Source organism: Amphibalanus amphitrite, unplaced genomic scaffold, assembly GCF_019059575.1.
Source record: "Amphibalanus amphitrite isolate SeventyFive unplaced genomic scaffold, NRLGWU_Aamphi_draft 000626F_arrow, whole genome shotgun sequence".
In the NCBI taxonomy this organism is placed as follows: domain Eukaryota; kingdom Metazoa; phylum Arthropoda; class Thecostraca; order Balanomorpha; family Balanidae; genus Amphibalanus; species Amphibalanus amphitrite.
Window position 1 is genome coordinate 237,886 of NW_024882120.1, and position 22,113 is coordinate 259,998.

Sequence of the window (22,113 nt, forward strand, 5' to 3'; positions counted from 1 at the left end):
GTCTCCATGGCATACTCCAAAGCAGCAGTCTTGAGATCCTGATGTCCAGCGAGGATGACGGCCGTTTCTTTATCCAGCGCACCCTCCTCCGGTCGATCCCGACAGACAAAGGACCACTTTTCCTTGAAGCGTTTGAAGATGGGGATCTCCGGGCTAGAAGTTGGCCCGAAGAGGGACTTGAACACATCCGCCAAGACGATCTCCAGAATATGGTGACGACAGGGGAGGAACAGCAGATCTCTGCCCAGCTTCCCTTCGATCAAGACAGCTGCACCTCCCCGAACTCCCGAGTTACTGGCGGTCGTGTCGAAAGACATGGCCTTCACGTGATCGGTGAGACGCCAGCTCTTCAGCGAGGCTACGACAGCGTCCGCCATTGCGTGACCAGCTGCGCTTGGCAGCTTAGGAACGTTGAGCAGCTGCTCCCGACTGGAACTGGAGACGATGATGGGGAGACGATCCACCTTCTCGTGTTTTCCGGTTCCCATAAGATCAGGAAGAAGCTTTCCGTCCCAATGTACGACCAGCGGACCATTGACAGTTTCAGCAAACTCAGCTTGTAGGTCCTCCATGACTTGAGTCCTATGAGCTCGCCTGCTTCGATTGATGGTCCACTTATTTAGAGCTAGCTCTTCGGGGTTCACTCCCTGAGCTCTGGAGATGGCTGCGATGGTGTGCACTGCCATCCGATCTGTTGTCTTTGTCCTGTCCAGACTTGCGGCCACTTCCGGGAAGATGATGTTGATGGGACGTTTCTGCTTAGGCGGAGAGGCCCCTTCGTACTCGGATGAGGAAGAGTTGGTAGAAGATGCGGAGTCGGAGTCCGAAGACTCCGCAACAGCCCCGAAACTACTGAATGACTTCCTTGCTGCTTCTTTCTTCTTCCGAGCATCCTCGGCGGCTACCTTGTCAGCTTTCCTCTTCATCTTCTTTTCAAACGTTTTGTCCAAGGCACCAATAGTTGCCCTTCTTTCGGAAAACTGGTCCTGAAGGAAGACCCGATCTTCTTGGCAGATCACCAGAGTCCTCCAGTCCTGATGGCGGAGATCCAACGTCTGGTTGAGAGTGGCCTGGAATTCCTCTTCCTTTTTCTTTTGCGTCGGGCCTCCTCTCTTGGCTCCCTTCTGCAGCGTCCTCCAGGACTCGTAGAACTTCTCCACTCGTGTGATGCTATGCTTCACCTGGCACATTGGGAGATTAGCGCGTGTCCATGTCTTTGCAACCTCTTCTACCGTTGCCGCAGCACTTCCCCGGACGGAAACTTTGTCTTCCTTGAGTTTCCAGTAGAAGAAGGATAGAGCCTGACCAACAGTAGGAAGTTTTGCTCCAAGGATTGGTTCACCAGTCACGTTTCCCAGTAGGTAAACAGTATGGCGCGATCGAGTTTTGGCATTAGCAGCCATAGTTACCTGTGGGAGAAACAGAAGCGGAGCAAGTTAGACATTAGTAGCCTACAGCTGATCAAAAAGGCAACTGTGGTATCAAACAACCTTCTCAAACAAACCTTCCGTTATTATTCACAAACGGCATCTTCAACCGAACCAAACCGACATAACTGACCGACCGACCGACCAACACTTTCTCTCAAATCCACATAACCGACCGACCGACCGACCGACATCACACACAAAATTCACCAACCGAACCGACCGTCCGACATCTAAAAAAAAACTCCCCTAATCTCTTAATCCATCTCTGTTTCCCTCCAAAAAGTATAAACATTCAGCTGACGACGAATTCTACCGGTTTCTACTGGCCGCGTCGCCATGACAACGGTTCTCTACCGTTCCGCCGCTCCGTAGTATGGCGGAGCCGCCGCTCCCTAGTAAGTTCAAGACAGGCCAATAGATGGCAGCACGCAAGGCCCTATAACAACGCAGCACGTACAGTAGGTCTACAAAAAAAGTCCCCCGCTCCAGAGGCGGCCGGCCGGCCGAACCCCCGGATTCCAGCCCCGACTCTATTGCGCAGGCCGCGGCAGCGACACGGGTCAGGTCGCGGCGCCCGGCGAGTGGGTCAGTTGGCGGCGGCCGGCCGTGGAGTGAGGACGCCGTGTGTGGGGCGCAGAGATGCCGCAGTGCAGAGGAGGGGAAGATAGTGACTCTGCACTATGCCGGAAATGATGCCTTTGTGATCTAAATTAAACACCCGCAGACGCAGTGCATATCCTCCCTCGCCCCATTCCTATTCTATCATAACCCTCCAATAATCCGAAATGACCATTCAACGCAAGCAAGCAAACAAACCAACCCGTTTAGCGGCGACATCATCTCTGATAAAAAAGCGACAGTAATGATTAAAATAGACATAGCGCGAGAGCAAATCGAGGGGTATATATGTATCACATACCCAGCAATTTATTCCCCTAGCAAATCAAGATTGGGGATCTTGTCCAACAAGTCAGCGGCCGTTCTAGACACAGATAAATGCTTTGTTTTCGGTCGCATCATTATCTGCAATAATTCGAAGCGAGGTTTAACCCTCGCCGGCCGAGAAGAAGGGGTGAATGCCGCCACCATGTATTTTTTTTGCGGTAGCTCAAAGCACACTGATGATAGAAGGCTGACATTTCATATGCCTTGCATTTGATTCACGCCGGATCATTTGACATCAACCACGTTTTCAGGTCAGGTCACTTAACCATGGCGTCTTAACCCTCGCCGGCCGAGGGGGGGGGGGGGGGCGGGTGCCGCCCCCAATAGGGTTTTTTTCACGATAGCTCCGAACACGCTGGCGATAGAAAGCTGAAACTTGGCATACCTGACCTTTGATTCAAGCCGGATCTTTTGACACCAAACGCATTTTTGGGTCAGGTCAGGTCACTGACCTATGGCGTCATAAGTGAGCCTCTGCACGGTCTTCAGATGTCGCAACTTCGCAACGCCCTCACTGCCAGAGGAGATGTCACAGGGAAATGAAACTTGCAGGATCTAGTATCCATTATGAATCTCACAACTTGTATATCTCGGATTTTTTCTAAAGCTCATATGAGGTCAGGTCATTTTCGTGACCTCACCATTAGGTATAAGTCAATGGGGAAAAATGAAAACTGCTATTCTGGCGCCGGGAACGATCTCCAACTACCTCAAGCACACAGAATCGTGATTTGATGCACTCCTTGCAAGGTTAGATGCGTCACTTTTGCAATGTTGACCTTGCGTGACGTCATTTATGACGTCATCAAGGTCATATTAGTTTTTTGTCAATAACTCTTGATCAAATTGAGCTTGCGAGTCGGGAAAGCCACTAATGGACTCAGGAAGACCTGCCGAATCGAAGGATATGCGACATGACCTCTTTCGACCAGCTTCGTGACCTGAGGGTGCTGACCTGACCTTGACCTGAGGTCAACACCTCAAGTTGACCCGACCCGGACAAAAAGTATATCATTCGACGCGCCTGAGCAAGGCGAACACGATGCTGCCAAAATCGCGGCTCTGCGACCGTTTTTTTTTTTGCGAAGTTATTCACCAAAATCTGAACCGTACCTTGGGGCACCTGACCTGACCTCAGAGGTCACCGGTTGACCTAGGACCTTAAAATCGGGTACCAATCTCTGCGTCTCGTAACGGCGCACACGCTCGTTTTTTTTCCGCGACGCGCTAGCTCCACCTGGGGCGAAACGGCGAGGGGGGGTCGTACCCGCCCCCCCCTCCCTCGGCCGGCGCGTATGTAGAAAACCAATAGGTCCGGCGAGGGTTAACCCTCGCCGGCACAGGGGGGGGGGGTTGATGCAACCCCCCCTAAGGTTTTTCGCGAATAACTCGCGTAAAAAGCGGCCGATCGCGACGAAACTTTCAGTACCCTCGCATTGATCAATTTTACACCTACCCTGAAAATTTCATGACCCTGACCCCAATGACCTTTGACCTGTGACCTCTTTTCTGTGACCATGTTTGGCCGAAATCGCGGTTCGGTGCATGTCGGCTCGCATTAGCCGCGCGTTTGCAAGCTTTTCGTGGTTTCAAACGTTCAAACATGTGATTTGATGTTGCTCCCATGCATTAGGGTGGGTGTCAAGGTCACCTGAAGGTCAGGTCAGGTCATTGACCTTTGGTGACCTCGGGTGACCTCGGTTCACTTTTTCGAGTTTTACATGTTTCTAGGCTGGTTTTTGGAGCTGAATTCGAATTTAGCAACCATTTGAACATTTACGAAGTAGTTTTGGTGCCTTCGTAACATGTTACGAAGCTGTCCGAGGTGGTTGACACGTATTACGAATACCCGTCACAACCCCCACCGGTTGACCTGACCTGACCTGACCCGACCTGGTCTAAATGCTTAAAGACATCATCTCTGATCAAAACTAACACGATATTCGTGATCAGCACCCCGGAAAACCACTTAGCAGCCACACTTTACGACTTTCTAACAGGTCCCGATTTTCCCGGTTTTCGGGTCATTGACCTGACCTGGAAGGTCACCCGATGACCTAGGACCTTAAAATTGGGTATCATCGGCTTCCTCTCGTGACGGGCAACACGCTCGTTTTTTCCGCGAAGCTCTAGCTCGATCAGGGGCCAAACGCGAGGGGGGGGGTCGTACCAACCCCCCCCTTGTGCCGTCGAAGGACTCAAAATGGCCTGTGCCGGCGAGGGTTAAGTAAACCTCTGCACGGTTGTCGGTTATAAAAAGATGGAAATCCGCAATGCACTTAGTGTCAAGCATAATGGAGAAATATGGAAACTGTTAATTTGGCGTCGGAAATGATCTAAAATTACACCTCAAGCACTTCAAATCGTGACTTCATACATTCTTGGCAAGATCTAATGCTTCACTTTTGCATTGTTCACCTTGCGTGACGTCATTTATGACGTCACTAGGGTGATAGGAGTGCTTCGTCAATAACTCCCGATCAAAATGAGCTAGCCAGTCGGGACAGCCATCTTTGGACTTTGCAAGACTTGCCGAATCAAATGTTATGCAACATGTCCTCCTTTCAACAGCTTCGTGACCAGTGTTGCCCTAACATGACATTGACCTCAGGTAAACATTCTAAATTGCTTCACCTAAGCAAAAAAGCATATAAATCGACGCGTCAGAGAACAGAAAACACGATTGTATCGAAATGACGATAATGCGACCATTTTTGCGAAGTTATTTACCAAAAACCGATCGAATGCCTTGGGGCCCTTGACCTGCCCTAAGAGGTCACTGATATTTTAAAATGGGGTACCAGTCGCTGCGTGAAGCAAGCGCTCGTTTTTTTCCGCGAGGCTCTAGCAGCTAGCTCAATTATGGGAGCTAAACATGGGGCTGGGGGATCGCTCCCTTCTCACTCACTATTTGGCCGGGATAGTGTTTGCAATTATTGTTAAAATCTAGCATTTTCAGATTTCAAATAACCCATTTTTCCCGCCCAAGTCTTTCAATTCAAGGTCATAACACCAGGTCACGTCAAGTGACCTGGGAGTCATAACACCAGGTCACGTCAAGTGAACTTACCTCAAGGAAAGTTCCTGTGCTCATTATATCTAAATACACCGACTAACCGATCGCTTTAGAACTTTCAGCGATTTCAATGGGCAACACTATATGTATTTGAAACGTTTACTTTGCAAGTTTGACATTGTTGACAGAAAGGCCGGGTCAATTTTGAGATCGCTCAAGTCAGGGGGAGAAAATTGAACTGCGCTTTTTTGGACGGAACGCATAACAAACACTCTGAAAACATGTGGTGCTTGATGAGATACAATACTGAATGAGAAAATTGTTTGTTTTGTTGGGAGCCATCTTTTTCGGTCTGAAAAGGCCCTTGCAGAGCTATGACATAACTATGCTATGGTGTAGTAATTGGGTTGTGCGAGCCAGCGACAGTGATCTGCGGAAGCGAGACTGTTCCCGTGGGACGATTGCCCTGTCGGGACGGTCCAGCCGTCTCCCAAACGGTCACCCGAAGAGGATTATGTGTCCTGGAATGGATCCGACATCAACTACAGGTTGGCTGGTGGGGTGACCTCCAGTCCAGAGAGGGAAGCATGAAGACTAGGGGCGATGCGGATTGTTTTTTCCTGAGGATAGCGAGGACGGAAGGGATCTAGCACCCTTGACCCTTCCTTATACTGAATGCATCTCAGGCTGTTGAATCTCCTAAGCGATTTTTTCTCGACATCCTCAAGGTGTCATTAACCCGCGCCCTGATGGGGGGGGGGCCACTTTGGCCCCTCCTGTGGTTTTTCTTAAATAGCGAAAAAACGCGCCGCCAAATTTTGGGTACCTTACCGGGCATCAATTTAACACCTTCACACAAAATTTCAAGTCACAGGTCACCTCAGGTCAGGAGTTATTGAGGTCAAACTGAGGTAATGTTCGAGCAAAGATGAGCAAAAAACATGACATCTTGAAACGCTCACCAATTCTACAGTTAACAAGCAATTTTAAAGTTCTTTATGTGGTTGTGTAGAGAAAAGACGGCGCTACAAAACTGCTATCTCGGATTTTTGAAATTTTGGGATTTTGACCCCAAAAATAAAAAAAAATGATTTTTTTAGAAAAACTCAAAAAATTTCCAATTTTTTTTCGAATTTCGAAAAAACCGGAATATATGTGATAGTCCCTACGCTCTTCGATATACATACCAAATTTTAGATCGATACCTCTTTTTTTGGCCAAGTTATAGCAAAAAAAACTGTTAAAAATTGATGACGTCAAATTTTTGAACTCAATTTTTAGCAATTCTAGACCTGGTAGCGCAAAACGGAGACCACCATTGAACTCCCCGTGACGAGCTGCATCGAATCGATACCCATTTTATGCAAAAAATATCAACTTTGAAATTTGACCTAATTTGACCTGACCTTGACCTGACCTTGACCTGACCTTGACCAAAACGTGACCTAAGCCGGCCCTAAAGTCTGTCTGACCCACATAATCGCATTTGTCATGTAAAATGGACCATAAAACATGTATCACACGACACTTTCATATTGTGCCCCCCCCCCCCCCCCCAGTGACCTGACCTCTGTGACCTGACCTGGTATCAGTGACCTCAAATAGCAAAATATGTGTTTGAAGAACATTTCTCCACCGATGATTTTCAATGAAATGCATTTTACTCGATTTTACAACGCATTTCTTGAAATGCCTGTAAACGGTGAAAATTCGACCTTTGACCTGACCTGTGACGTCATCGGTTTGACCGAGGTCAATGAAATTGGGTCACAAGGTAGTTCCCCGTTGGGGCTATCCAACACCGTTTACCGCTTGTCGCTATATTGCGTGGTTCTCGAGATCTGAGGGGGGGCCAAAATGCCCCCCCCCCATCAGACCGCGTTGCTCGGCAGACCCCATCTGGGCGCGGGTTAATAAAAATATGGAATCCGGGAGAATAAATTTAATATGGAAATTGTGGCCAACAGAACATTATCAGTTGCGTTAAACATACTAGTAAGCATGATCACACACCCAGCTTATACATGTCATAATTATTTTGATAGACATGCTTAAGTTATGAAATCATCTAAAGTGTTTGTAAAGTTCCACGATATGGATCTAATATCCTGCTATGCATCATGACCATTTGTGGTCAGGTCATGTCTTTGAACATAGGCCAATTTTTTTCTTCAAATGACCTTTAAAGATCAGCTTTTGATTCATTCGAAGCGTTTTTTGATAAGAGGAACACGAGGCTGGTAAAATTAATTTCAAGCAAGTTTTAAGCTAAAAACTTTTAAGTGTTTGTGGAAAAGCAATTGGTTTTCTCCTAATACCGATGGTGGCAGTTGCTGTTATTTACGTGCTAAGCCGTTCGCCTTTATTAAATCTCACAATATTATTCAGACATAGCGGTAAACGAGCTGATTGTTGTGTTAGGTTATGCTCGGTCGATTTCAGAGTGGGAAGGATGACAGGAATTAGGGGGAGACAGGGGGCCTGGGCGGGAGTCCTGGACCTCATGCTCCGCTGGGGCCGAGCCCATCACGTGGGTTGGATTGCCCTGACACATGGATAGCCCTGGGCGGTGTTTCACGGCCCCGCGCTGCAGCACGCTGCGCTGCGCTGCTGCATTGTTGCGGCGGTTGATATGAATTCGGCTCCACGCTAGCGTTGCGAGCTCCCGAGTCTGTTGATGTTTCCATGGAAACTGGAAACCCAATGCACCGGTGCGCGCAACGCACCCTGTCCAAACAAAATTTTACCACCGATGACCTCTGGTGACATGACCTCTGGCACTAACCCGATCTAAAATTGGCTTAAGTATATTTCTTCTTCTTTTTGCTACTTTTGACGCTACTTCGAATGCCACTTATATGCCCAAAGTGAAAGCTGAGTTATAAGAATGATGCTCAATCCCCATGTTCCCTCCAACAATAGGCATTCCTGTGGGGCACGGGCTAACAATGACTTTCTCATAATCATTGTGGCCATGAACATCTACTACCATTCTTCACCGGTTTCACTGCGCTGAGCGGCGGCCGTCCCGTTTGTTGGATTCTACAGCTGGCTGGCGAAAAGCGTTACCGGCCGCCCGTCCACCGCCCGCGGGCCGGACCGAGCGGTCCCGCTGACCCTATCTGACCTGAGCCCGGCGCGATATGGGACAGGCAGACGGGGGTTCGGCTCAGCGGAGGCAGCGCCCACTGGTGCTGGGGACTTTTTTAATAGACCTACTGTACCGGCGCGGCTCGGCGGTAGCGGCAGAGTCCGCGACAGCAACATCATTGAGGTACTCTTGAACCTAGAACGTGAATATAAACGGTTATGGTAGCCTTTTGTGCTGCTGTTGAGAAAGGAAACCCTCATTCAGGGAAGACTTCAGCCAAGGTTCGATGCGTACCGAAAAGGTCGATGCGGCAGGGGTAAACAACTGAATATCGCAGTGAAATTTCTGTGACACACTCACGTTAGGGAAAGGAACAAAATTATCACCTGGCCTGACAAAAATTACTAAGTTGATATTTTGCCTACCACCCTACTACACATGACATGTTCTATAGTAGAAGTGACTAGAACGCATGCTTATCAGACACGAGCACCTCGTTGCGATGGATATTTTTCCCAAACCAAAATGCTTAGCCGTCAAAAAGCAATCGACCGAAATGGATACGTAACCCACGGACACAAGACCAACCAAACGCCCACCGATCGAAAATACCCCTTATTCGCGTTGCGGAGCAAGCGGGTCACCCTAGCGGGCCCCATTCACCCGGGGGCCCGGGCCCTATCCACACAGGGGCGTGGGCCCTATCCACACGGGGACCCGGGCCCCGTCCACCCGGGGCTCCGGGGCCCGTCCACCAGGGAGCCCGGGCCCCATCCATCCGGGGGCCCGGGCCCGTTTCTCCCGGGGGCGCGGGCCCCATCCACCCGGGGGTCCGGGCCCCGTCCACCCGGGGCCCGGGGCCCGTTCTCCCGGGGCCCGGACCCATCTACGGGGTCTCGGGTCCCATCCATCTAGGGGGCCCGGGCCCGTTGTCCGGGGGCCCAGGCCCGTTCTCCCAGGGGCCCGGGCCAGTTCTCCCGGGGGCCCGGGCCCGTTCTCCGGGAGGCCCGGGCCCGTTATCTGGGAGGCCCGGGCCCGTTCTCCCGGGGGCCCGGACCGATCCACGGGGTCCCGGGCCCGTTCTCCCAGGGGCCCGGGCCCGTTCTCCCGGGGGCCCGGGCCCCATCCAACCGGGGGTCCGGGGCCTTGGGTCCCTTCTCCCGGGGGCCCGGACCCATCCACGGGGGCCCGGGCCCCATCCACCCAGGGGGCCCGGGCCCGTTCTCCCGGGGGCCCGGGCCCCGTCTACCTGGGGCCCCAGGCCGGCCCCTCACCCGTGGTGCCCCAGTAGGCATTTCTCGAAGCGGGCTCGTCCGATTAGATTAGGACCTCTCTCCTCCCTCCCTCCCTCCCTCTCTCTCTCTCTCTCTCTCTCTCTCTCTCTCTCTCTCTCTCTCTCTCTCTCTCTCTCTCGAGCGGGCCCCTGACAGAAATTTCGGGGGGGTCAGCTGACCCTCTGACCCCCCCTGGCTGCGCCACTGACTGGATGGATGAAGTAATTACTGGATAGGGCTCTTCGCATTGTTCTCGACCAGCGGTGCCGGTGGAGATAGGCCTGCCATCTAGCGGGATCAATATCGTGAGCCAGGGGGCGGACGCGTCGCCCAAGCTTTCCAGTGAGCGTGCGGCGAATGTTAACGGGCACGCCGTGTGGCATCAGGCTAGCGAGACCGTTTTGAAGGCTTTGAGGCACCGATGATACTTTTATGGAGTTATATGATTAACCCATTAACGCTCGCTAGTACAAATAGTCGCGCAAAAAATGATTTATTGCACAAATAATGGACGAAACACATGAACGATGCACCCAAGTAAGTTTCATTAGTTTGCAATAACGATATAGACGTTTTTTTACACCGTCCTCATATGAGGACGCCGGGCGGATAGGGGCGGCGGCGGGACGGCCGCCAGCGCCGGCCCGACTGCACGGCGGGCGGCCGGCCGGGCGACCCCGCCGGTGAGTTACCTGTTGCGGTGGCGATGACAGACAAGACACGATCTGCAGAAAGAACTTTGCTATCCCTGCTTCTAGAGGCACCTTCGAAGTCATCAGCTGGTTGGTCAGCACACTGCTTAGCGCTCGGCGGACAAACTCGCCCACGGTTTTGCCACCGATTCCGGACAGGTAGCGAATCTGTCGATTAATGGTAAAGGTTGTCTTTCGAAAACGTATTTGATAACACATAATATGTCTGGAAGAAATTATGTTTTAGAGAGATATTATCTATCTGAAGCGTACAATATTGCATCTTGCAGAACAAATCTGTTACCAAATTCGACGGCGTCCAGAAATTGATGTAGTTTTACGAAAAGCCCTTCGGAACTTAAAATCAATATGTATCGATGACATTATAACACCCCAAATCAACGGAAGTAACCGTCATGACACCACAATCATCAATCAGTCTTGAAACGTAGCAATTTACCACTATTATGTGTGAACGTGTATGTAAACTTTGCATTCGAAACTAGTGAGGCACGTAGCATATCGCTTATAACTACACTGACTAGGTCAAGGGTCAAGGCATGATGATGCTTACCAGCCTCTTGCGTTCTTCCGGTTGGTAGAGAGCCTCTTCGAGGAGCTCTAGCTCTTCTGGAGAGCTGACAGGAGATCGGACGAGCTGCTCCCCAGCTCCGTCCTCCTCGCTGAGGCTGTTACCATCCAGGCGCTGGAGAATCAGTCTTTGATTCTCCAGCACCTGGTGGAGCAGTCGAACCACGACCGTCCCTGCTGCAAATTGGAACGGCCTTCATCGTAGGAAACAACCGTTCGCATTATATGTTAACCCGCGCCGGGCCGGTGCTCCGCGACTTCCGCGCCCGGGCCGGGGGGTGTCAACCCCCCCCCCCGTCTAACTGCCCCTGGGCCACGTAGCGACACGCGGTAAGCGGAATTCGAAAGAGCGTAAAAAATAATGACCGAAGCACATTTTTTGGGTCTGGTCAAGTATCAGGTCGCTAGGTTATCAAAGCACAGCAGCAGTTAGCAGCAAGGAACGGCTGTATCCCACATACAACACATTTTAAATGGCAATATAATGCCTTCCAATGGTAATTGAATTTCGTCAAAAGGTCTGTTTGTGCATGTAAGATATAATATAACAATATTTATGTTACATTCTCGTTGTCTGGGGCATCGCCACTTCCCGACACGTCCGGTACCGATGGAACCACCAGGACCGGGAACTGTGGGAGGGGAGCCTTCAGGTCCTCAACTCGCGCCGCGTTCGTTGCGCGCATTGCGAGGAAGGTGAACTGCCACCGTGGTCGTGCATCATGAGAAAGGTATGGGCGAAGATGGTCGTTGATCGTTGGAGTGAGCACCACCCCTTCCGCGTACTCCCTGAGAAGCGGGGGGGGGGGGGGTGGCCCTTGCACGCCACTCGTTGTTGAGTTCCCCCCTGCGGGCTGATCCCCAGACTGCTGCCATGGTCAGCCATGGGTGATCCTCCCCTGTGAACGGAACCACCCACCGTCGATTCTCAGGTCGTGGCGCGTATGACGTCCGGTAGGGCGCACACCGTGTCTGATCGCCCTCGTCGTGGCCTCCGAAGACGTCGTCGGTGACTCGGAGGAAGCCAAGATCGTGTATAACTCTCTCGAAGTTCCCGAAGGACTCGTGCGTCCACCCAGGGTCTATCCGGGCCTCGAACGGGCGGCGAGCTGTTGACATACGCCGCCACGAGAGCTCATTCCATGTCACGTATCCACTGTGAGGTGCGTGGATTTCTCCCCAGGAGTCGATCGCCACGACCGAGACACGCGAGATCGGTGCGTCGGCAGGGTGGGGGAGGGACTGAGCCTCCCTCACGTTGCCCCGGTAGTTGAGGGACCAGTAGAAACCTCCCCCCAGGAGATTCCCAACGAGGTCAGTTATGGCCGCTTTGCAGCACCGACCGCCCCAAGGTTCTCCTGGTCGTCGGTGTGAACCGAGAGGAAATCATAGATGGCGGTCTGCTGGGTTGGGTTCTCGTACCCCGGGCCTGGGTAGTTGATGGCCAGGGTGTGCCCGCCCAGTGCGAGCGACACGTCCATGTATGTTGCCAAGGCTGACGAGTGTCCGGCAGTCGGGATGAGGAACTCACGGCCCGAACGGGGGTCCTACCGACCGCGCCAGTGTTAGCTGACACGCCAGCAGTCTCGTGGTAGGCAGGTGTATTCACAGTCACACCCAGCAGCGTCGGCGGCACTCGTCACCACACTCCGGCGCCGGCGACCGCCCGGCACCGCGCTCCGGTCGCCACTGCCCGCTGGCCCGCCGGCCGGCCGGCCGGCGCCCTGACCCAGCCCGGGTCAGCCGGGACGTCACTGCCCGTGACGTCACCGGCTCCGCTCTGCGGCGCGGCCCCCGATGCGCAACGTACAGCCCTCTGCAAACTGCGTGGTAGGTATTCTTTTTTCGACAAAACCGAGAATAACGCCAATACTATGCTAACGGTCACTCGGACATCGTAACAGCAAGACGCACGAGACTCCGCACCTTATATTGGGCTTATTTTGGTATACATTTTCCATCTAGTTTGGCAACAACACACAAAAGTTTATATCCGCCCCCAAAACGAACTTCTGCATTTTGTTGCTACACCAGGCGTATACTTTGTTCCGTGATAGACCCAATCGAAGGAGTGGAGCATGGCGCATCTATATGCAATGAGATCCGACCGACTGATAACTTAGCCTTTGAGTTATCATCGGTTTTGGCGAAAAAAGAATACCTACCACGCAGTCTGCAGAGGGCTGTACATCCCAACATTTACCCAGTTCATTTCCTCCTCCGGATCGACGTCCTGACTCCCCCGAAGCTTCACGCCGATCGTGGCGTGGCGGTGAGCGCTGTGTGCGAGCATCATGCTGTCTTGACCATACCCGCTGGTGGTGCCGTTCTTCAGAGGACTCGCGCCGGTGGCGTAGCGGCGAACGCCGAGCGGTGGTCCGGCTCACTGAAATAAAATTCAAGGCCACTGAACAACAAATAGGTTTTGCGTTGCTCTGACTCAGGCAGGACCTCTGTCAGCCTCCTGGATGCATGGGATTGTTTTCAGTCACCATGCTTCTCAAAAATGATATAAGTCAATCTTAAGGGATTCAAAACATCTAACAAAACGACGTACAAGAGTACGGAAACCATTAAATAAACCTGAAAAGGGCCTTGGAACAGAGCCAAGTGGTGCTCCATTTGTTTGTTTACAATGATTATAGTGCTGATGTATTTTTAGGACTCTTACGGTCGGCTTATAAAAATAAAACGTTTTAACAAAAGTTGTACGGCAAGTAATATTTATCCGAAAGAAGTAAAATATTCAAAAAACCAAACACTATGAAATACATGAATCGGAACGAAAAAGTAACCTAAAAATCCAGCCTAACTTCGGCTCCTAAAACTGCGACAAAATCAGCACTTTTCTCCGCAACTCGTTGTCCAGACGTAAATATGCTGTGCCACAGTCAAAAACTTTTTTTTGCAGCAATCTAATCAGCTGGTTAAAAGCCTCTGTTGTGGCGCATCTGTTTCGAAATCCTTGATAGCCTTGGCCCTGTTCGGTCGCTGTTTTTATATCAGCTTGCTGTCGGTTTTCCCCATATAAGGAAGTTATTGCTGGCGCTTGGCCTCTCATTGGTCTAACGAATAGACCACTTGAATTCGACCAATGAGGAGCCAAGAAGTAGCAGCATGCTCGCAGCCTGCTGATAAATAAACGGGGGGCGAACAGAGCTCTTGTGTTTGGAGACAGATGTCGATCTCGCCTCCTCATGGCCGAATCCAAGCCGAATCTGTAGTTTTTGTGTTGTCGCCATCTATATTTCAAACATTTGGTTGGTGGGTACCTGCAACATTTTAGGGATGTGGAATAGTAGAACACCTGTGAAATGTAAATTTGATTACTGGTAACTGTCATGTCTTCATAAACACATTTCAGTAATTCAAGTTATTTTGTCCTTGCTGTTTTATGAATGTTAAATGCTTTTTGTAGGCAATACCTCTTTGAGTACAGGTGATATTTTAGCACTTAAAGACTGAAATTGAGTTTCAAAATTGATATAAGCTTTTTACTCCCCCCGCTTAACAATTTAGCCCTGGCCCTGCTGCCTGATTTTTCCCCCCCCCCCCCGCTCAACAACTTTTTTATCTTTGAGTCAATTTTAAGTCGACTCAGTTCACAGTTGACTCAACAAAACATTTGAGTCGGGTTAAATCAACTCATTTTTCAAACGTACACTTTGAGTCAAATTTGAGTCGAGTCGACTCATATTTTCATTGATCCGCTTGAGTCATGAGTCGAGTCAAAGGAAAAAATCAGCTCTTTGTTTGAGTCAGAGTTGAGTCAGGTCTTCCTGAAGTTGAATGATGAGTCGAGTCGGCAATTTTTTTTTTTAGTCGAGCACAACCCTGCTTCTAATCTAATCTCCTGGACTGCCTATCTTGTCCACCACTTCGTCTGGGAGGAATAGGTTCGTGCAGTCGGAAGGAGTTTTCGTCTCGTGGATGTCAAATGGAAAGTTGTCCCCGGAGTAATGGCGCCAGAAAAGGTAATGATATGAAAAGTTAAAGGAAACAACTCTTCTTCCAGACAAGTCTCCGTGCTGGAAAATAAAACCAATCTTCAAACTAGGAGGATGAACGAGACTTTATCAGCTTCACATATGCACGAATACACACCAAGTTGCAGAGCAGATGGATGCCTACGGAGACAGGTCGGTGCGGTACCTTGGCGGCGGACTTGACTTTCACTTTCAAGAACGCCTCAAGCTGTATGTGGCTTTTTCTTAGACTGGGCGCTGTCTTTATTGTACCCTTGACGTCCTCAGCATAGAAACGACGGAGATGCTGCCATGACGCTTTGGCGCCACTGAGGTTGACGTCATATTTGCACAGAGCATTTCTCACGCACTTGAAGAGGTGTGGGACGTCGCACATCGCCACTACCTCCCAATCCTCTACAGAGAACAGAGGGCCCTCCACGCTTACACCCAGTCTTTTCAGCAGGTCCTGATTGGGTTTCCCCATGTCGCAAAATGTTGCATCATTTTTATTGACTGCGCATTTCTCAGCTTTCTTACCGCGCTCTTCACCAGATCTTCCAAAACTGACGCCGGCGTCGGCCCAGCGCTGTAAAAGAAGCCGATCGGCTGTTTCCAAGCTTGTTTTACTCCGTGTGCTGGGAGCACGAGAGCACGGTCCGCCACTCGTACTGTCATTTCCCATCTCTCCCATGTTCTCGAATCCTTCAACATAATCTTCACCTCTGTGGTACACCAGTATTTTACGGTCATCTCGTCCATTGACTGAACGACCAGCTGTCTGCGTCCGTCATCTTTTTCGGCTATTTTTCGAGAATGTCGATGACGACGTCCTGACATCCAGATAGCATCTGGATGTGCTTGATCCTCTTTCGCAGTGGGTGAGGGTGAGGTGGGAAAAGATAGATCGCGGGTGACGGTAGGATCTTGCTCGTTGGTATTGGAGAACTAGGGCCATTATCATTTCACTTTCCGAATACCTACGCGCTTTGTGCTTGACACAGGCACACCTAAGCTGCAGTTTGAGAAGTTGAACACCTTTGCGGCGGGGAGAAAGCCTAGTGGCCGTGAACAGAGTAGCTCGAGGACGGCGAGCTCGTCACGGATACTGAGGCTCGAAAACTTTAGCGCCTTCTGTTCATTAGTTGATAGGTGTCCATTGACCCCCACACCGCACGGCTCCGCATCGAACACAGACTCGATTATCACCGACTTCCTGCTTTACCACAAGAACGAAAAGTTTATCCGTAACTCAGAAAACAGATGAAGTGTGTCAATGGGGTTGGGAACTCGATTTTTTAAGAATGCATGAAAATGATCAAACTATTTTCACAGAATTTATGGTGCATACCATTGCCTCATAAAATCAATAAGCTGAGAGAAATGGGGGAAGAAAGATAGGAAACTTGTTTTGAAAAGTTCTTGAAAAAAGATGCTCTTGATGCTGTTACGTCACATGTCACCTTCTGCGGTTGACAAATAATGGCGCATCTGGCGCACCACAGATTACATGTTATATCAATGGGTGAAAGATGTTGTTTGCTTCACTCTGCCATTCGCGCTGTTTTTAACTTTAAATTATGCTAAAACATTTACGGATGAAATGTTCAGTGTCAAAAATTGATGTGTCTGCCGTGTACTATATTCCCACTTAACATGAGCGCGTGATAAACATTTTATGTACCTCGAATTTGCAAATGATAAAGATGATGAATCGGAGGATGCTGAAAAGCAAAAGCTCATTCCAATATTTGGACTACTTTACGATTAAAATGTTTACATTCCTGTCATCTTATTGATCATTTATTTGTTCTTTTTTATGAAAATAACTTAAGGCGTTGAGAACCGAGGTAATTTCTATCTACCGTGCCTTAACTTACCAGCAACAGCAATCTATCTACGCCCTACGGTGGCAAGGGAGACTGTGAAAGAAGCGTAAGATGGATTCTAAACAATTCTTTTGTGATATACTGAAGGGCAAAGTGCAGAGAAGAGCGTACAAGTCCTGTTTTGTGCCAGGCTGTTGCAGTAGCACTTATGAAACTCCGAAAACGATCTTCGTTCATGTCCCGAACAACATTACCCTGAGGAGATGATCGTCTGCAATAGCAGGAAGAGCTGATGCAAGTACTTTGAAATCCACTATCAAGTCGGTGCTATTGTTGTAATGATCACTGTGAGGTGAGATATTTTGTGCAAGGGCTGAGTGTAATGCCCAGGAAATGACCTCCATTCGCCCCCTGACCGGTCAGGGTTATAAAATTTGAGTGGATGGCGGTCCGTTTGGGGTTCAGATGTCAATTGTATTTTGTTACTGTCAAACAATACATGTTATGCTGGCAGCGAATGTGTGTAACGTCGTTTTTCGAAGCAGAAGTTAGAACTGTAACGGCAGAGTGCTTGCTGGTCTCATCGTAAGTATTGTAAGTGTTGTAAGCAAAAGCATTGTCAATATTGTAAGTATTGTGAGCATTGATGTATGGTAGATATCACCTCACATGATCTCGGCTCAGATAACCCTCTCCGGTGTCCCTGTCAGTAAATGGCACTTGGATCATTACAGATAAGATAATTTGTCATAATTCTTAAAGAATTGGGTGGTTTTGACTCGTTTACTCGAGGTGCAGGTCGCATTTCAATACTTTTCCATAGCCTTGCAATGTAAAGGTCACGACTCTGACCTAACCTCAGGTCACAGATAAACAATTCTGAGATATACAAACGACGCATACTGCAGGTACTGTTTTGAAGACTTGATGAGAGGAAATAACTTCGTGAAAAACTCAAGCTCTGACGTGTTTGCAAACTTTTCTGAGGTGGGGTCAACAAACCCGCTCTGGTTACCTGACCTGACCTGACCCGGCATTTTTTTTTTTTTTGCTGGGATGTGCGCAATGAGCATTTAGGAAAAGTCACCAAATAGGAGCTGAATGTCTCGCGGCGTTTGGCAATTGTACAAGAAAATCCTGAAAGGTCTCCCCGTCCGAAATAGGGTTAATGTGTATATGAAGAGTTGCAGATGCCAAACATACCCAGATCTAAGACTGCAGTTCCCAGCGCCGCTGCAACGTTTTTAAAACAAACATACATAGGACATACAAACATGTACATAGGATACATAGGATACATAGGATGACAGGCGAATAACCGCATCACGCAAGGAGCGGAGCTCCGCCCCGTCCAAAGTGGCCAACAAAGCAGAGACAGAGGTAGCATCACATCTTCCATCAAAGAACTGGTTTCTGGCTTGGAAGATGAGCTCCATCTTTGCATCCGAGTCGGTGCTGTCAGGAATCAGCTGGTCTAATGGAGTGAGAGTAGTGAGACGACTAGCTATTGTATCAGAGCTGCCTGGTCTTCGTAGCATTTGCACCGATTCTTCTCGATCGGACTCTGAATTCTGTCCCTCCTGCGTATTACTTGAGGCATTGCTATGTAGCTAAGTCTTTGGTAGAGTTTCGTTATCCATGCTTTGCAAACAGTGCCATAACAACACAGTTAATTAATCACCAAGCTTCTTTGCAAGTTCCAATACAGTTGAATCGCACGCGATTTGAGTGCAAAAATCAAGAAAAGTGTCAACTTGTTCTCGTAAAATATTTTGAATATTGACCTAAAAAAATGAGTAATTTCCAGATAAAATAACAGCGAAATCAGTTTTCGCTTGCCATTAAAACTCACAGATATTGAAGCTCCATTATTAAAGGAACATTTTAGTATATGCCATTGTTGATAAAACTTCTTAGCCACGCAATACCAGCGCAAAATAAAGAGACACTGAAAACACGACCAATCACTCCGATTTACCATAGGAAAATACATAGAAAATGTATGTCTCAACTGCGCCAAATATACAGACAGTTATATACCTACATGTGACGTCATGATTAGCCCGACCAATCAGAAGCAAGTTGTTTTCAGCCACAAATAATTAATTTCTGAACTAACTAGGCATTTTTTTAACAAAGTGATTTTAAATTAAATCATTAAAAATTCTGAGCTTTTTTATTTTACCAAAACATACAGAGCATGCAGATAGGTCCCAACCCTATTGAGGTGTCTTTCAGCAAAAAAAAAGCAACGAATCATTTTTTTTTTGAAGCCGGGACTCCTTGGACTGCCCCTTGTTCGCCACTTCAGACCACCACGGTAGTACTGCACCGATATTTGCTCGCAGTACATGCAAGCATTCTGGCTGTTCGCCGCTTTCATTCCCAACGCTAGCAGCATGAATTTATAGTCAGCGACGGAAATAAAGCGCACGTGGCACACTCCGAGCTGTGTTTTTATGCCGTTCGTGGCTATTCGGGTGATTTTCTGGCTGATTCGCTGAAGTGGGCGCGCCCTAAAGCCCCAGTAAACAAATAACACTACATTTGGCCCATTTCTCTGCGGAGTCTCATTGAAAAGCGTGATAGCGTATGTAGTGAATGACTTGAATTTCCCCATAGTAGCACCATCCGCTGAAAAGATAAATAAGAAGAACAAGAACAGGTAAAACAAGACTGTGTATTTTAATCCCTGATGATGAAGACGAGAGGTCTTTGAAAACGGTTGGATTTATTAAAATATGCTGCATTGTGCCTCAATATGCGTCTTTTTGTTATGAAACAAGAAGCTTCAGACATGCGCAGAGTGCAAGGAATATGGGCCCAGGGTCCAGAGATGCATCGTGAATCCAGTTTGTGGCAAAGACGAGCTTATGGAGAGAATATGAGGACTTCAGGTGGGAGTTCCCATGGTGGGATTAGAATGACTGCGAATGATGCTTTCTATGAGCCGTGTTAAGAAGAAATTAGAATGCATCTGTGAGTGAGTCAAAGCCATGCCCAGAGATTCAGCGGGGTTTAGTAGATGCAGGATTAAGTTAGGATGACAATTAGAATGAGTGTAAATTACGCTTTGCACGGCAAACTCTCACTCAGTATTAGACTTTGCAAACTCACTACACTCGCCCTGTAGATTAAGCATCATGCCAAGAAGCAAAGTCATAAGGGTACGCCTTGCGTGGCGTCGGTTAGCTGCCAAAACACCGAGAGGTCGACGTCCGACAGCTGGGCCCACGGGACCACCGCCATGAGAACGACGGTGGCCTCCGGGGCGCCGAACATCAGCAGGCACGTTATCAGCCATCTGACATTCTCGGCCACCGCCTCGGCTATTGGGGGGGGGGGGGGGGGATCGGTTTAAGCACAGTGTGGTGTTGCCTAGGGGGCGAGGGCGTTCCCCCGAACGACACCACGACTACATCGGGGGAGGGATCCCCAGCCCCGGGGAGGGGCCAACTGCCGCCGGAGGAAAGCCGACAGGATCTTCCGGCAGTCCTCGGCGGCAGCCCCACACGTCGCGTCACTCGAGGTCACGTGCACGGCCTCCACCACGGCCCCTGTGGTGGAGCTGGCTGGTAGGCACTGGGCAACACGCCTGGCGTGAATCTCGCGCCGCGCCGCGCCCTTCATGGACCTAGTTGAAATGACGTCTGCATGGCCGGAGCTACCCAACAACAGTTTCCAGCATTAAAATCACCCACGAAGACTATTAGATCGGGACCAAATTTTTGAGCTTTTGGAGCGCTGTCGGATAAATATTCTAGAAATTGGGATTGCTGGTCAGTAGAAGCATGCGGCGGGAAGTATACTGAACAGAGAATAGACTTGCTATATACTTTGATTCTTACCCATATGGTCTCAAACGTGTCACTTTCGAGAGAAGATATCTGTAGAAACGGAAGTGTGTTTCTAACATATATCGCTACTCCACCACCTTTCCTTGTTCTATTTTTCAGCATTGGTGCATGAAAGCCTGAGAGAGAGTAAAGACTGGGGTGAATGGTGTCGTCGAGTTTAGTTTCTGATGGTGAAGGTATACTTATGTTATTTGAATCGACAAAATATTGAAGTTCCTGCAGTCTCTCAGGGGCTGTGATGGAGTTGATATTGATCGCAGAGATGTTGACTTGTTTGTTTGGAAGCGTGTCAATGATTGTTGGCACTGTGGGTGCGGGGAAGGCGCTTCAGCTGGCGGCGGGTGATACAAGTCTACTAATACCTTGGCACTCAAAGTACCATCTAGCAATATCAGCTTTGGCTTAGTTTTGGCCCAATGCAATAAACAAGAGCAAAACAATGATTCCTCTATCAGCTAAAATGAGCATGGGACCAGTTTATCATAACCTAAATGCACATCTGAACCTTAATAGTGTCCATGGTGACACTTAAAACAAGCAAAAGTATAAGGCACATGTTGCACATGAAACACTTCGAGGAAAAATATCCAGATCCGTGGAAACTGTACACCCTAGTATGGTAAGTCACGTGAGACGCAAACACATTCCAGTCTCGCCCAGAAATCGATTGATATCTGCCGCCCGGGAACGGTAGGGCCTGAAGTCCCTGTCCTGACCATCCCCTCCCCCTCCTCCCGCGCTGGACCGTGGGTGGTCGGGACGGGGTTACCTGGTGGCGAGCCGGGCGCACACAATGACTCGCTTCCTGGGGTGAGATCAGTTCTGCGGCCGGTCCCCCCGGTTGGGGTGACCGCGGCGGCGCTCCGTCACCCAGGCGTTGACGGCGTCGGTCCTCGCCCGGCCGATGGGTCGGCACCCCGCTGCGCCGGACCGGTCACACCAGCCGCCGTCCGGCGTGGTCGGAATTCAGCCAGCGCGCCGGACGGATCCCATTCGTGGGATCCCATTCAGGATCCCACGATTGCCTCTAGGTCTGTTATATCTGATATCTGGCTTGCAGCCTCCCGCTCTGTCTTCTTTACTGTTACGTTGCCGTTTGTGGTGTACGCCGCCCAGAGCAGTTTTCTCTGCTTTAGTTGCCGAGCCACGTACAGCAGATGTTGGTTTTTGGGCGTCAGACACTCGGAAATGAAGGTCTTGCTGACGTCAGATCGAGCTAAGATTTGATGGTCTCTCACCTTTTCTGCCGCCAGCTCCTTTCTCTTTGTGAACAGTTTCTGTCTCGAGTTGAATGACACAAACTTCGCGATGATCGGCCTCGTCTTGCCTGGTTACGGTCGGCCCAGTCGATGTGTCGTGTCGAGACACTCCGCTGTCATTTCAATTCCAGCCGCCCGTCCGACGTCTAAGACCAGACGGTCAG

General features: G+C 49.6%; 1 long non-coding RNA gene across 1 annotated transcript; it reads right to left on the bottom strand.

The window, feature by feature from the left end:
- Nucleotides 1-11,054: 11,054 nt before the first annotated feature.
- LOC122363539 lies at nt 11,055-21,496 on the bottom strand. Its single transcript, XR_006253387.1, has 3 exons — nt 21,460-21,496; nt 13,243-13,425; nt 11,055-11,216 (listed from the first exon to the last, which is right to left on the bottom strand). It is a non-coding gene; the product is annotated as an uncharacterized LOC122363539 (long non-coding RNA).
- Between the last annotated feature and the right edge of the window lie 617 nt (nt 21,497-22,113).